The sequence below is a fragment of the Cervus canadensis genome, chromosome 6 (assembly GCF_019320065.1).
Source record: "Cervus canadensis isolate Bull #8, Minnesota chromosome 6, ASM1932006v1, whole genome shotgun sequence".
Classification (NCBI taxonomy): Eukaryota; Metazoa; Chordata; class Mammalia; order Artiodactyla; family Cervidae; genus Cervus; species Cervus canadensis.
Genome location: NC_057391.1, coordinates 19188877 through 19204594, shown reverse-complemented (window position 1 = coordinate 19204594; position 15718 = coordinate 19188877). Strand labels below are relative to the sequence as shown.

Here is a 15718-nt window from a genome sequence, read left to right as displayed (position 1 = left end):
CTCCTCCAGGGGAGATCTTCCCGACCAGACATCGAACCTGCATCTTCTGCATTGGCAAGGTGAACTCTTTCTCACTGAGCCACCTGGGAAGCCCAATATTCCTTGCAGAGAGCTCCTCAATAGACACAAGTCCAGGCTGAGGAGGGGCTTCAGCAACCTAACGTCTTACGCCTCTCTGGGACCTAGTTTCTCTATCCACCAGTGAGTGAGGTCTCAGTTTATGAGGTCACAGCTACACCCCAGCCTGTTCTGACCTGTAATGTATTGAGTTGGCCAAAAACTTTCATTCGGGAATTCCCAGAACATCATACAAAAACCGGAACAGATTTTTTGGCCAACTCAATATAACATCAGCTAACATTAATGGAGCAAGTACAATGTGTCCGACACTGTGCGTGAGTGCTTTCCAGTCAGTCGGTTTCATTTCATTTAATCTACACCATAGCCCTGCAGGTGGGCACTCTCTGCCTCAGATGAAGAAACGGAGGCCCAGAGAGGTTAAGTAACATGCCCAAGATCACACAGCTAGCAAAGGGTGGAGTCGGAATTGGAACCCAGTCTGCCACCACCGGACCTGACATCCTTTAAGCCATGTCACCTGACTTTTCATCAGATTCTTGTCCAGGACTATGTTATATAACTCAGGATTGCTGGGGAGAGGGGTTGGAGGAAGTTGGGTGCAAGAGAAGAGTCAGGTCTGGGCTGCCCCCACCCCAACCGGGGCTTAGTAGCCAAGCAGTTCTCTACTTGATATCAGTTTGTCCCAAGGGGTAAAAACTCCAGCTGGCCACCTGGTGGCTGAGGGAAGGAGGAGGGTTGAAAATGGATCCTCTAGAGCAACGGGCCTCAACTTTGTTGGCACCAGGGACTGGTTTCATGGAAGACAATTTTTCATGGACCAGGGTGAGGGATGGTTTCCGGATGATCCCAGAGCATTACATTTATTGTGCACTTTCTTTCTATTATTATTACATCAGCTCCACCTCAGATCATCCGGCACTAGATACTGGAGGCTGGGGACCTCTGCTTTGCAGAATGGGCAGAGGAGACCCCAGGAGGATGAGCCTGAGGCCCGGTGGAGAGATAGAGGCAGCACTTTTGCAGAGGCCCAGATTATGTGCCAGCATCTAGGCTGCAAGGAAACCCAGGGGAGGACAGCCCATCAAAGGCCCTCCCGCCCATCTATCCCCAGTCATCTGGTCCCGCCTGGGCCCACTTGGCTTCCCCCGCCTGCATCTCCAATGGCAGCAGCTTTGGGTGGGGGCACTCTCCCCTGGGGCCCTGACGCTCCGCTAAAAGTTGTTGTTTATGAGGAGGAAACAAGGCTGACTGCATTTTCTAAAGAGGCTCCAGGGATCTGCTGCTGCCTGTGAGGCTGACGACCAGGGCCTCTCAATGTTCACTGCTGTCGGAGCTGGGATAGTGAGACCCGGGACTCACAGGTGGGATGGGGGGCTCAAGCGGTGTGCATTCCTGAGTGTGAGCATATTGAGTGTGTTCCCAGGTGTGCTCACTCTAGGGCTGATGGAGTAACGCGTAGTGGGGCTCGGGTTTGGGAAGTAGGACCCTAGGTGGAGCAGGTGGGTCTTTGGATTCCTGGAGCTGCCGGAGGTAGCGGTGCACAGAGAAACTACCTTCCACCTGGTGAGCACCGAAGAGCCAGCGAGCTGGGGGCTGTGGCCCTGGGGGCGGGGCCCCTCGCCCAGCCCTCTGGGGCAGGGCGGCTCCCTGGAGGAACTGGATGGGTCTGGCCTGGGGAAGGAAGGTGGGAAGGGCACTTCAGGCAAGGGAACAGCATGTGAGAAGGCCCAGAGGCCCAGGGCACACGGGTTTGCCACCTGCCAGGATTTCCACGTGATTAGCGGGGAGAAGGTGGGGTTATGGAGGGGGTTGGTGGGAGAGGGACAGAGGCTCACTGGAAGAGGCCTGAGCAATGTACCCAGGTTTTCAGCTGAAGGCAACGAGGAGCCGCTGAAGGGAGTCATCTGTTCTGACTGATGACTGGTGTGGGGGACCAAAGCCTGAGCAGGCTCACAGCCATGGGATTCAGGGCATGTATGCTCAATTGCTTCAGTCGTGTCCGACTCTTTGTGACCCCAGGGATTCTTGCCCGCCAGGTTCCTCTGTCCATGGTATTCTCCGGGCAAGAAGACTGGAGTGGGTTGCCATGCCCTCCTCCAAGGGATCTTCCTGAGCCGGGGATCGAAATGGCATCTGTGTCTCTTGCACTGTAGGAGGATTCACAATACAGATCTGCTATTCAACCAGATTTCTTTCAGGCAGTGAATCTCCTCCCCATTCTACAGATGCCTAAGTTAGAAATACAAGGGGGCAAAGATGATTACATATCAGAAAATCAGTCCACATAATTAATTATGTCAATTACCAGAAGGGGATAAGTTATGTGACAATGTTAATGGACACCGAAAATGCATTTGATAAAACTGAGCATCCGTTCTGATGAAAAGCCTTAGGATAACAAAAATAAAAGAACATCTCCTTGACATAATAAAAAATATTCATCTGCAACCAACAGTCAACATGATTTTTAGCAATAAAATACCAGCAAGAGGTATTCATATTTAAGTCAGAGTGGGACAATTACCACAATTAGTTTATATTGTTCTGGAAGTTCTAGCCAACGGAATAGTACTTAAAAAATAAAAAGCATAACGTTTAGGAAGGAGGGGAAATTGCTATCATTATTTGTTCATGATATGATTGTTTATCCAGAAAACTCAAGAGAATAAACTGAAAAACTAATAAGAGACTATGAGAGAGGTCAGTAAGATGGCCAGAATCAAAACAAATACAGCTAGCAAAATCCAGTTAGAAAATGTAAAAGAAAAGAAAAGAGAAGTCCCCAACACGAGTTCTTTTGTGACTTCCCATGTCCTGAGAAAATGGAGTGAGGAAGCAGCCCAAGGGTACTCAAAGGCCCCTGGTAGGGTGGAAGGAAAGGGGGCACACTGGGTGGAGCTGGAGAGGCTGGGGAAAGGAGGAGGAGGGAAGCAACAGTTAGGCTGGAGCTGGAGCTGCCCAGCCCTTGGGCCTGGTTTCCAGCAGCCCTGGGACAATGAGACCTGGCAGTTCCCAATGGGTCAGTGAGCCTGGATTCTCCTGGGGGCAGGACCTGCCCACTGGTGGCTCCAGGCTGCACTGGGTATGGAGGAGGAAGGTGCAGTCCCTGATGGAGAATTTTCATCTACTACAGGGTACAGACTCCCAGCAAGTGAGATTCTAGCGGAAAAGAGTGTGTCTGAACATTTGATGGGCTGAATTGCAAATTGCTCCTCTGAATTCATTAAAGCAGATTTCTCAGAAAAACCTCTCTGGGGCAAAGAGAGAGAACCAGCCAATGTCCAAGCTCCACTCCAATGTCGGGGGTTCACTCCCAGCTCTCTGCCTCCAGACTCCCAGCCTCGTGGCACTGTCTTGCCTGGAGTGGCATGATTCACCTGGAGGCAGCCACCAACCAGGACTGTTGGTGTGAGGGGACTGGCTACTTTGCTCCCAGGGGCCATCTTTAAAAGGTAAAACTTGTTGATTTCTCCTCCTTTTCCATGGTATGAGTATGCCAAGATATGCATATGTGGCTTCTCTCAGATGATGAATAATCTCTGGGTTGCATCACTCACCATGAGGGAAACCCCTCAGCCAATGGCATGACAGCTGGCCAGCATTTCAGTGTAACAAACTCTTTTGTCCCCACCCCCTTACTTTTCTGCCCTCACTCCCTTTCTCTTCTGTCCTCACTCACAGGCTCTATCTGCACTAAAAAATAATCACTGCTCCCACCTCCCAGCACTACTGCCCTTGCCTGGAGATGGGACAGTTATGTCCCCAGTGAGATGTTACTAGGTAAAAAGAGGTTTTGTGCAAAGCAGTGGTGCTTCCATGCTAGGATTTTAGGCACTGGGACAATGTACAGTGGCCTTTAAGCCACCAAGGATGTGAGGATCAAATTATTCAGTGCCTGAAAGCACTGAAAACTAATGAGGGGCAGTGTGGTGCTTCAGATGCCTTTAGGAAGCTGTGGTGGCCGCGTGGTGTGGGGGAGGGAAGGGCAGGAGTGAGGAAATGCACACTTTTCGAGCACCTACTACAGGCTTTACCCATGAAAGTGAACGTGAAAGTGTTAACTCTTTAGTCATGTCTGACTGTTTGCGACCCCATGGGCTGTAGCCTGTCCCCAGAATTCTCTAGGCAAGAATACTTGAGTGAGTAGCCACTCCCTTCTCCAGGGTATCTCCCCAACCCAGGGGTCAAACCTGGGTTTCCTGCACTGCGGGTAGATTTTTTACCGTCTGAGCCACAAGTGGAGCCCACATGCTTTACCCATGTGTCCCATGACATCTACAACCACAGGGCACAGGTGTTATTTACACCTGGATTGAAGCCCTGGTCACGTGGATTCCACAGCCCATGTTCTCAGGCGCTGGCCCCTGGCTGATCCTTAGAGGACCAAGCTTCACAAGGCAGATAAACCCCTGATTCCTCACCAGGTGATAATCTCCTTCTCCTTGCAAACTCAGCCCTCTGCTCTATTGCCTACCTACTTCCGTCTCCTCACCTGCCTTGGTGCCTAGAGTTAGGAGTTTCCTACCCTTAGGATCAGAACACCTCCCTGTGGGTGCTCTGCGACCATTTAGATCTCCCTGTGAGGGGCCACACTCAGCACCATGACCTCCAGTGAAGGAAGCTTTTCAGGAAGGACAAGGGTTGGGACACAGAAAGGAAAGAGGATCACAGATTTCTTTTTCAGGCTCCAAAAAGAGCCTGAAAAAGAGTCTTCGTGCCCCTTTATTTTCTTGGAATCCAAAATAACTGTGGACAGTGACTACAGCCATGAAATTAAAAGATGCTTGCTCCTTAGAAGAAAAGCAATGACAAACCTAGACAGCATATCAAAAAGCAGAGACATTACTTTGCCTACAAAGGTTCATCTAGTCAAAGATACGGTTTTTCCAGTAGTCATGTATAGATGCGAGAGTTGGACTATAAAGAAAACTGAGCACCGAAGAATCGATGCTTTTGAACTGTGGTGCTGGAGAAAACTCTTCAAAGTCCTTTGAACAGCAAGGAGATCAAACCAGTCAATCCTGAAGGAAATCAACCCTAAATATTCATTGGAAGGACTGATGCTAAAGCTGAAGCTCCAATACTTTGGCCACCTGATGCCAAGAGCCGACACATTGGAAAAGACCCTGATGCTGGAAAAGATTGAAGGCAGGGGGAGAAGGGGATGACAGAAGATGAGATGGTTGGATGGCATCACTGACTTAATAGACATGAATTTGGGCAAGCCCTGGGAGATGGTAGGGAAATCTGGTATGGACAGGGAAACCTGGCATGCTGCAATCCATGGGGTTGCAAAGAGCTGGACATGATTGAGCTACTGAAGAACTGCATGCTCCAAACCCCATCCTTCCCACTTCTGTAAACTCATGGATTATATCCAGCCCCCTCCCCTCCAAGTCCGGGAGATGACTTGGGGGTGGGTTCGTTTTTCTAATTCACCAAGTCCCCCTGGTTCCTTGGTCTTGTCACCATGGAAACCTTGTGAGGTCACCAGCATCATTAAATAGGGAGAAAAAAATCTCTCTCCCTCTCCCAGAGTGAGTGCCCAGTGGGTTCCAGTGGCTTTTGTGCAGAAGTGAGGAAGATGACGGAGGGTAGGAGGGGAGACCTAGCACCGTCCTCAGGGATCGATTAACCCCTGAGGCCCAGGTGCTGGCTGCTCAGACATAGGTCTTCTGCCTCCCTGAAGTTTTTCACTTTTTCCCTTACCAGCAGCCTTGAGCATGTGCCCAGCGGGCTTCATGCTACACCAGGAGTGGGAAAGGGCTCTTTGCAGGCAGTGCTACTGAGTAAATGCTCGTCTAGCAGACTTGAGGAACTGCTGCTGGGGACTAGAGAGGGAGCCAGGGTTCTGGACCACTGTTCTGGGCCCTTCTATCTATCAAGGCGAGAGCGGGATTGCCGGTTGGGGCTGACACAGGGCAAAAGCAGGTCGGGGTCCGTGGGTTCTGAGGTTGGATCACGCACCACATACCCTTCACACCGTCTTCCTCCACGCTGCCAGTGGCCCTCAGATGATTGCTTGCACTGGGGAGAGCCTACTCTGCCTGCTGCTCGCCTTTGAGGCCAGGAGTGGGGCCAACCCCTCAGCTCCTCACACTCTCCTCTGCAGGCACACTCTGTCCTGCCTGCTACTCAGCTCCTGCTCATCTTCCTCTCAGGATTCAAAAAAATCTCTCTGGGCTGCTGTCCTGGAGCCCACAGTCCTCCTGCCACTTTCAAGACCCTTGGCAGCACCCACCACCGATTTGTTCTCTGGCCCTGCAGTGGGTCTCCCTGCTGTTCTAGGCACTAGATTCATGCTGCTTCCTTTATTCACATTGTTTCTCATCCTGAAGACAATCTGTCTCTCTCTTCATACCCATTTAATCCTATATTACATTCCTCATCATCACTTACACCATTTTCACCTTCATATTTCCATAGCACCCAGTACTATCATCAAAAACTTGTCCAATACTCCACCATCACTGCCCTTGCCACCACCAACACCCACTCTCAGCACCACCAGACTACCCCCACTGCCCCGTCTATCATCCACGCTGCCTCTCACTGCCATCATCACACCTCATCACCACCACCACTGCCCCACTGTCATCGCCACCATCACCATCTCCTTCAGCAAATCTCAGCATCATCCTAAATCGTCACCACCACCAACTGTTACCACTGCCCCCTCCATCCCACTGTCAACACCAGCACCCCCATCGCCATCATCACCGTGGTACTCACCATCATCACCACTGTTATCTCTCACCACCCTGTCCTCGCCACACCGCTCATCATCGTCATCACTACCACTGCACTCATCACCATCACCATCATTTGAAGGGAAATGATGTCTCTCTTCAAAAAAATATCAGTCAATCAATGTCAAATCCTTCAGTGGAGGCCTTGGAAGAATCCATGTAGGGAGGGGCAGCTGGATCCCATAACCCCATTCTTGCTTTCTGGGAGAGTCTTTATCCTTTGGGGAACGTCTCACCCGTTGCCACTGTTGCCACCAAAGCGTTCAGAGGGGCCCTTTCTTTAATACTTCAGGGCATAACTGAAACAAACTATTTCATTTATAGTAAGCAGGACAATAATACAAGCTGCTGATGAGAGTATAAATTGGCACAAACTTTCTGAAAAGTAGTTTAACAATATGAAAAAGCCTTTGGAAAGTGCATTTTCAGAAATTTTACTTCTAAGAATCTATCCTAAGAAAATAAGTAGATAAATGTGCATGGATGATGTGTGGGTGTTATAATAGCAAAAATTGGAAACAGCCTAAATGCAAAGCAGAAAAAGAGATGGTTTAAAGAAACCATATAGACTAATATGCAGCCATTAAAACAGAAAATGTAGATATATCTGTTGACATAAAAGTATGCTGACTCTATATCGTTAATGAACACAAGCAGGTTTCACACCAGCATTTGTAGAATAACCCTCATTCCTAAAAATATAAATGTGTTCATGAAACAAGGTGAAAATATTTTATCTGAAAAGCTGGCACCAAAATTATTCTTAGATAGGAAACTGTTTGGAAAAAAATACTTGGGGCAACTGTTCTGACAAATGATGACAGCAACCTGCTTAGTGTGAGACAAGGAGAGGAGTTCCTTTTGCTCCTGAGGAAGATGACAGAGAGTGGTGCCTTGATTCAGGAGGAAGGGAGAGAAACAGGGAAGCCAGCCTGAAGGAGAGAAGCAGGAAACTCCCTGTGATGTGGAGGAGTGGAAGAAGGCTTTAAGAGCAAGATCCCTGCCCTTTGCCTTTGGTCTGCAGTATGGGCCATTTCTTCTTCTCCCCTGTACCGAATATTTAGTCAAGTCTTTTAAGTGCTCAAGAGTTTCTGAATGGAATTGGAGAAGGGGCTGAGTTTGGAGAAGGGTAGATCAGGTCTGATCTGCCCCAAAGTGATTATAGAGATGATGGTGGTGGTGGTGTATGCCACCCTGCTAGCGTGTGTACGCATCTTTGTATGGGTAATTTACTTTACCCAAAGTAAATTATGAGTGGTTTATGTAGTTTTTAGTTTTATTTGCATTTTCTGCTTTTCTACAGTTAAAAAAAAGTAAGTTTTAGAAACCATCCATTGGGAATACACCACAGAGTCAGATGGAACTAGCTAACCCAGGTTAAAAAGCATAGCCTATGCCTGCCCACCAGAGACCCCAAGTTTCCTTCACACTGTGGGAATGGTCTTGAGACCCCCCCCCGACTTGGGAGCTCCCATCTAGATGTCTCAGCACCTTGAATCTTGGTCCCAAGATTCTCTCCCTGGGGAGACACAGGGAAGCCCCACTCTAATGCCTAAGACCCTTGTTCTTATTCTGGTCTGCTTAGAGGACCTTCATTTCCTGCAGAATGATCTCTGCCTTAGGGGGATGTCCTGACACTCACAAGGACTTAGACATATGAACTTTCACAAGATAATATCTTAAGATAGTGTTAGTCACTCAGTTGTGTCCAGCTTTTTGCAAGCCCATGAACAGTAGCCTGTCAGGCTCCTCTGTCCATGGCATTCTCCAGGCAAGGATACTGGAGTGGGTTGCAATCCCCTTCTCCAGGGGATCTTCCTGACCCAGGGATCAAACCCAGGTTTCCTGTATTGCAAGCAGATTCTTTATCATCTGAGCCACCAGGGAATCCCAGTATCTTAATATCTTAAGATAACACCACAGCAGTTCTAACAATTATACAAAAGATGCACACACATACTAACTAGTAGGGTGGTACACCACCACCACCATCATCATCACCTTCACCACCATCAGCATGATAACCTCCAGCCTCCTTTCTATCCGAACAGTGTACATTCATCCAGTTCCACCTACACTGAGGGTTAGCTTGAGGTGGGCCTGTGGGCACACAAAAAAGAAAGTGGGGAGAGGCAGATTTGTCCTCATCTTCTGACACCTCCCTGATCCTCACAAAACCCTGTGCAGTTTATTCACTTGGTATTCAATGGAATGATGTGGCTGGTAATGAATTTGTTTTGCATTCAGTTGGATAACACTGTTAGTTATGAATTTATAATTTGCAGAGGGATAAGGCGTTTTTTTCCCTTTGAGGCGTCAGAGAAGCTGTTGCTTATAAACTTGTAATTCGCCACTGCAAATCCATCTGTAAATGACACTATTGCAAACTGAAAATCTCCCAGGCACAAGGAATACAGCCTTAGAATTAAATTGTGTGTTTGACAAGAAGCTGCTGTTCTGTCCGGCCCCAGCCTGGTTGGCCCCGCCCTTCCTCCTGGGTTCAGCCTCAGCCTTGCCCCCACAGCCCTCATACCCCAGCAGCCTGGCACCAAGCCCCTGCTCCTCTCCTTGCACATCCAGAACGGGGTCAGCGGCTGAGTCAAGGTTGCCTGGCTCTCTGGGGGAAATCCCAGAGTGGCTCAGCCAGCACGGTCATCATCTGGGTCTGTGGCATGAACACAGAACCCCACGGTCCACTTCTCCTAACTCTCTCTGGGTCTTTGTTTCCTGTCATTGTTGGGATCCCAATTCCCTTAGAAGTGTTTTCCCGGATTTATCAGCCAGAGTGTGGATATGCAGTCTACGTCTGCTCAGGAAAGCAACCTCTTAACCAGGATTGAGTCCAGACCAGGGAGGGGATGAGGGTGGGTGAAGAATTGACCCAAGGCCCCAAAGGGAAAATTGTGTGGGGGCCAGTGATCTGGGATAGCTCAGTCCACAGATTCTATGGGGCCAAACCTCTGCCTCAACTATTTCCAGGCTCTTGTATTTTATACTTTTTGTCTTATTTATTTTTGTGCTTCCCTCAATTATTGGCTCATTTATTCTTTATTTTTTTTAGTAAAATTTCTTTTAAACTTTTATTCTTTAATTTAGGATGAAAATAAAAAGGGGGCTCAATCCATAACCGAGCTAAAGAATGAAACTGGTGCTTGGCAGAAAGGCAGAGCTAGAAAAGAATCTGAGGAACTCATCAAGAGAGAGTCAAACCAACAAGGGTACACAGTACTCCAACCCAGCCAAATGTCAGATGCTGAGTGAGAAGGCAGAGGTGTAGGAACACATAAGACAGCATGGCCTCTGCTCAGAGGCTTGGCAGAGAGAGGGGCATTGCCCAAACAGCTAGGATCATGTGTCATCTACTGCTTTGATAAAAGGAATGTGTGTGTGTGTTGGGTCCCCTGGCAGAGGCATCAGAACTAGTCTAAAGGGGTTTAAGATGAGACCTGCTACTGATAAGCCGTGTGACCTTAAGCAACTTGCTGAGCCGCCCTGCACTTCCTCAGTTGTCAGTATTTGCTGAGCACTTCTATTGTAGACAATAACAGGGATTTACATTCTAGTAGGGAATGCAGGTATGACATACAAAAAAAAAAACAAAACAGGGGGCATGGGCTAGTTTGAAGGAAGGTTCTGGGAAGGGCCTGAAGGGTGAGCAAGAGTAAGCTGGGTGAAGAAGGGCTAATACCTCTGGGGCACAGGGAACACGTGTGCAATTCCAGAGGCACTGAAAGGAGGTCTGTATAACTGAAGGGCGGAGGAGAGGTGAGGAGAGAGCGCAGCTGGGACGTATGGGCCAGACCACCCAGGGACTTGCCAATGTGGGGCGAATTTGGACTTTGGGACAATGTGAAATATGTGAGGGATTTTAAGTAGGAGAATGATATGCCAGACTCAAAGTTCTTAAAAATCCTTTCAGCTGCTGGGCAGCGAATACTTTAGAGAGGACCAGAGAGCAGCACAGGGTAGAAGGTGGATTTCATTGTCTAACGGAAAGATGACGGTGCTTCAGACAAAGAGGGTAGCAGCAGAGAATATCCAGATAGAAAATATTCAAGAGGCAGAATGAGCAAAGGTGGGCTCAACGTGGAGAGGGAGGGGAAGGTATGAAGGAATATTCCCAGAGTTTCTGTAAGAGCAGCTGAGACAGTGGACACACGGGGAAGAACTGGTTAGGAAATATCTGAGCTCGGTTTTGAATCTGATGACCAACTAATGGCCCAGGAGTCAGGAGGATCTGCAAGTCTGGAACTCAGAATCTGGAGATGCTTAGGGCTGGAGATGCTTATTCAGAATGAGAGCCTCACAGGTGGTAACTGCAACCACAGAGAGGCACACAGCAGAGCAGGAAGAGAGAGGGGTGGGAATGAAAAGGACACAGAACTGAGCACTGAGCAACTCCAGCATCCGAAGGCGGGCAGGGTGGAAAGCAGTCAAAGCAAGCAGAGGGACAGGGGTGAAAATCCAGCCAGCAGAGATCCAGAAAGGCACGGTGTCCCTGCAGCCTAGGGAACAGAGGTGGTTGACAAAAGAGGTTGTGGCTGAACCAAATGCAGTGGGAGGGCAAGGGAGATCAGGATTGTGGGTTGAGCATCTTGGAGGTCACTGGTGACCTCAGCACTTAAAAGTTTTGTTGGGGGAACAGTGGAGGTGGACCCCTGACTGCAAAGCGAGGAAGAATGAGTGAGAGCTGCAGGAGAGCAGGCAGGGAATGGAAATGACTCTTGGGGCCACTCAGCTTGTAGAAAGCAGAAAGATGCGACAGCACTTGGAGAAGGAAGCGGGATCTTACTTTTAAGATTTTTGAGTTTAGAGAGCAGGTTCAAATACTAATGTAAAGGGAGCAGGAGAGAGAGGAAGAGAGAGGGAGAGGGAGGGAAGGAAGGAGGGAGGCAGGGAAAGAGAGTGACCTGACCAGAGAGTGTACAGTAAAGGATAAAGGTCAGCCTAAGAACCCCCACCCGATGTGAAGAGCCACCTCATTGGAAAAGAGCCTGATGCTGTGAAAGATTGAGGGCAGGAAGAGAAGGGAGTGACAGAGGATGAGATGGTTGGATGGCATCATTGACTCAGTGGACATGACCTTGCGCAAACTCCTGGAGATAGTGAAGGACAGGGAAGCCTGGGTTGCAGTCCATGGGGCTGCAAAGAGTCGGACACGATCGAGCGACTGAACAACAACAGGAACAAGAACTCCCAGAAGGCAGGAGGGCTGCTAACGCCACCCTCCTCTCCCGTGCTGTTGGCAGACTGATTGAGGATTCTTCGTGTGAAAGCACTCTGCAAAATATCATCTTCCTGGAATACTCCAACATCCCATTTTTAGAAGAGGAAGCAGAGACACAGAGAGGATATGTGATTGGTCTAAGTCACACATCGGGGTTTGACTTACAGGTCTTTCTTGAGGAGAGCAATATTGAGTGTTAGAGGTTCATTGGAGGGGAGTGAAGGCTCCGGTTGTGTGTTGGGGGCGACTCCTGAACTATGTGCCATACCCCTTCTCTCCAGCTCTTCCCATCTCAGGTCACCTTAAAATATTAATATTTTGTTTAATAAAAATATAAAACAACTAAGTACTTTTGAGATTTAAATTAAAAAAAACATACCTTGAGAACTGACTATAGCAGACTCTGCTGGACTTTGAGGGCATGAAGGTGTCTGCTCTCCAGTGGCTCGTGGTCTGATGGGAGAGAGTCAGGCTCACGGTGACAACGTGATGTGGCAGGTGCTGAACTTGAACTTGAACGGGGGCTCTATGGTGGTGAAGAGGAGGGACCTCACACACTAGAGAATATTTCAGGAGGGTCTGGCAGTTGGCCTGGAGGAGAAGGGTGAGAAGGGGAGCATTCCAGGCAAAGAGGACAGGAAGTAGAAGAAGGTAGTAAGGCAGAAGCTGCAAGTCGCTCAGCCTGGCAAAGACATCAGGAGCAAGAGGTGAGAGAGAGGAGCTTGGAGAGACAGACAAGGGCAAGCTCATGAAAAGTGAATGCAGAACTATGGGGACCGGACTTGCCTTGCAGGGATGGGGGAACCATGGAGGGTCATGAACAGGTAGCTCTGAAAGCCGATACCATCAACAGTGAACTCTGCAGGGTAAGTCTAAGGGTCGGCAGATCCATTAGTTGACCATGGGTGCCAGAAAGGGCCTGGTCATCAGTAGACAGACAAAGAAACCTGTCTACGTAAGGTCAAGAGGGTAGAATCCACGGGAATCAGTGGGAGAATCAAAGTCTAAGGTAATCTCAACTCTCTGGCTTACATGGAAGGTTGTGTCATTCTCTGAGATGGGGAAGATAAAAGGGGACACATTTGAGGGGAGAAACAATAGGTTGATATAAGCACATTGAGTTTGAGGTGTATGCAGGACTGCCTCATGGAGATGTCCAGTAGGCAGTTGGCAACATGGTCTGAAGGTTTGGAAAGGTCTCGTCTGAAAATAGCAAACTGAAAGGCAAGAACTGTTGAGGAGTGTGAAAGAGCTCCCTTGGGGAAGGTGCATGGAGTGAGGAGAGAGCCGGAGGAGCCCACGGATCACCCACACTTAAGGGACCAGAGGGAGGAGACACTGCGCCGCATGAGAAGCAAGCCTCAGAGAGGCAGGAAGAGAATCACGAGAAATGAGACATGATGCCACAGAGGACAGGGTGCCTGGAAGTAGGATGAGCCTCAGCAGGGCTGAGTACCACAAAGCCACTGCCTTAGCAAGGGGAGGAAAAGTGTCCACTAGTCTTAGCAAGATCAGAGTCTTGCTTTGTGAGGGTGATTTCAGCCATGCAGTGCCGACTAAACCAGGTTACAAGGTTTGAGGGTGGTGAGGAGTGAGGAAGAGGAAGGAGCCAGTGTAGAAAACTCTTTTGAGAACCTTGCCTGAGCTGAGGAGATTACAGTGGGCAGGACCAAGACAAATCCCCAGACATCACTTCCCCAAAGTGAGGCCCACCACCATCCAGTCACAGAAGGACATAGGACACCTAGTTGAAATGGCCTTTTCTGGGAGACTCAGATACAGACTCTCCTTGACTTGGGGACATTCTACATGAAAAGTTTGTCTATAGAGTTAGCCACTCACCCCACCTTTATGTTCAAAAAATTTCCTGAAGCCATAAATATTCATAATAATAGCTTGGGACTTCCCTGGCGTTCTAGTGGTTAAGACTTTGTCTTTCAATGCAGGGGGTGCAGGTTTGCTCCCTGGTAGGGGAACTAAATCCCACATGCCTCATGCCCAAAGAAACCAAAACATAAAATATATATATATATTGTAACAAATTCAATAAAGACTTACAAAAAATGGTCTACATCACTGAACACTATTAAGCCCTGTGCTGCATATGTTACATGGACTGCTTTATTATGTCCTCAGGACGACTCTCAGGAAGGGATTTACAAAGAAGGGAAACTGAGGCTTGGAAGATTTAGTGAGCCACATGGATAGTGGATAAGCTAGCTGATGAGCCAGATCCTTCCAGCTCCACTGCCTAAGTGCTGGCTGTTCCATTATCTATCTCTCTCTCACTGCCTGAACACACTCACTCTGGCCCTGTCACAGCCTCCCTGGTGCCAGGACTCACTCCTTCTGAGAATCCAGTTTGCAGATTGAATCTTCATTCCCTCCTGATCTGCATGCCAATCTCATGCATTGCATGCTCAGTTGCTCAGTCAAATCTGACTCTCTGGGACCCCATGGGCTGAAGTCCGCCAGGCTCCTCTGTCCATGGGATTTCCCAGGCAAGAATACTGGAGTGGATTGCCATTTCCTACTTCAGGAGATCTTCTTGCACAATCCACCACAATGGATTGCAGGCTAAGAAAAACAGCTACTGGTTTTCTAGGTCCTGTCTCCCCTGCCCTCGCTTTGGGCACTAAGGTTGGTGCTTCCTGTTCCTTTTCTCATTCCATCCTCAAGGCAATCCTGTGTAGTCACTATCATTTTGTCTACTTCACAGATAAGGAACTTATCCAGAGAGGGCATTAACTTGCTTAAGATCACATAGCTGGTGAATGGCAAAGCTGGGACACAAATCCAAGCCTGCCTGATTCTGTGTCATTCCAAACACCCTCCCTCCCTTCCATAGCCACAGGGCAGCAGCTCCCAACTCTCTAGCTTCAGGAACTTTAGACATCCCATCCCAACTGGGAATCCAGTCATTTAGTCAATCATCTATCCGTTTAGTATTCCCTGAGTTTGTCAAGTTCCTATTGGTTTCATGAGACTAGAACCCAACAAAATGAGCTGGAACAATAAAGGAGCATATTGGCTCTTTTAGATGGAGAGATTGTTGTTGTAGCTCCCAGGTCTGAAAGAAGGACTGCAAGAACCAAGGCCATGAGAGCCCAAGTTGGGACCATCAGCAATGCTACTAGCATGCTCTCTAAATTCCCCTTCCCTCTGTTGCGTTGCTTGGATCCTACATTTAATGGGAAAAATGACTTGTTCATAGCCTTGAGACTATAGCATTCAACCTTGTGCCTCAGGAGAAAGAATGCTTCCTCCTCCTGGCATCCACATATCAATCCCAGGGAAAGAGTCTGATTGGCCCTGCTTGGGAATGTGCCCACTCCTTGAACCAATTACTGGTGCTGAAAAATAGGGTTCTATGATTGGTGGAGTCTGGATCACACGCCTACCTGCTGGCAATGGGTAGGGATGGGTGGGAATATTGGGCATTTTAACAGACATCTCACCAGGACTATGTGGCAACAGGGAGGAATTTCCCAAAGGAAAGGGATGCCTGAAGTGGGATGATGGAAAACAGGCCAAAGTAAAAGTCACTAGCTGTCAACTCCACTCCACTCCATTGGTCCATGTGAAAGACAAGGGCAGACAGTGTCTGGGAGTTCACAGCCTCACAAGGAAATAGGCTTATGGACACAAAGCCATTAATAAG

At 48.6% G+C, this 15718-nt stretch overlaps 1 long non-coding RNA gene across 1 annotated transcript; it reads right to left on the bottom strand.

Annotated features, from left to right (window-relative positions):
- Window positions 1–2118: 2118 nt before the first annotated feature.
- LOC122444028 lies at window positions 2119–12717 on the bottom strand. Its single transcript, XR_006270174.1, has 3 exons — window positions 12437–12717; window positions 12223–12358; window positions 2119–2310 (listed from the first exon to the last, which is right to left on the bottom strand). It is a non-coding gene; the product is annotated as an uncharacterized LOC122444028 (long non-coding RNA).
- Between the last annotated feature and the right edge of the window lie 3001 nt (window positions 12718–15718).